This window comes from Zeus faber (genome assembly GCF_960531495.2).
Source record: "Zeus faber genome assembly, chromosome: 22".
Lineage (NCBI taxonomy): Eukaryota > Metazoa > Chordata > Actinopteri > Zeiformes > Zeidae > Zeus > Zeus faber.
The window spans coordinates 10,150,811-10,151,929 of record NC_137209.1 but is presented as its reverse complement, the minus strand read 5'-3'; positions in this window follow the sequence as shown (position 1 = coordinate 10,151,929).

The following is a 1,119-nucleotide window of genomic DNA, read 5'->3' as shown; positions in this document are numbered from 1 at the left end:
AGCCTCCACAACCGAGGCTTTCTGTCCTTTCCATTCTTTCCTTCGCCGCGTTATCCCTCCTTCCGTCTTTTTCTCTCGTTCGCTCAGGCTACGCCATGCTGTTTAGGAGAAGACATTGTCATTCACCGTGGCACACTATCACATCACACTCCGGCTGCCTGTCATACATTGACACCCTGCAATGACACTGGCTTGCACGGCTCCCATGCTTACCACACATACAGATATTGGCACCGACATGCTAGACATGAATGGCAACACTGTACAAGAAATTACCATGGTTTCACACAAAACACCCATGACAATAACATGGAAAGACTTGGCATTAATACATACAAAGCATAGTCCATCTCTTCTTCTCTGAGCCTCTCTCTCACACATAGACACAAACATACACACTTAGAGTTGGTGTCAACTCAAAACATCGTGGTAAACATGAGTGCGCTGACAAGCACTAGCATGCTGACAAGCTCAAGTGGTTCCACTAACAACCCTGGAACAGTGGTGGTGACGAGGGCCAAAAACGGAACTGAGGCCCTGACATTGGAATCCTCCATGTCAGATAGGACACGGACAGGTATGTGCATGCGTGCGGCCGGCCTCTAATGGGCTGGGTGAGCGTGGCGGGTGAGCGGCGACACTTTCCGAGCGGCAGAGCGTGGGTAAGACTGATGGCTCAGCTGAGCGCTTATTGATGGGGCAGCTTAATGCTAATGGTTGTAATGAGTCACAACACCTGTCAACAACACGTAGGGGTGGAGGGTTGGGAGACCTTTTAATCTCTTAATTCCGTCTGGGATCAATGAGTGCCCAGGCCTTCCGACCCTGACACCGCCATTAAGCCGCTGGTACCCAACCCGACTCCCAACACTTTGCTCCCATGTTACGACTTGATTTTATGATTATTGCAATATTCAAGAGCTATACTGATTCCCATTCGGTTTTTAATGTATCGTGGAAGAAAAATTTATGGCTGTGGATAGATGTAGAATGGCTACTATACTAATAGCAAGTCAAATAATATGCTTGAATATGAATATTTTTTAACTGCATATTGTACTGAACAGGTATTTTATACTCATATATGTTTTTATTCATTTTTTTTTTTACCTAACAACC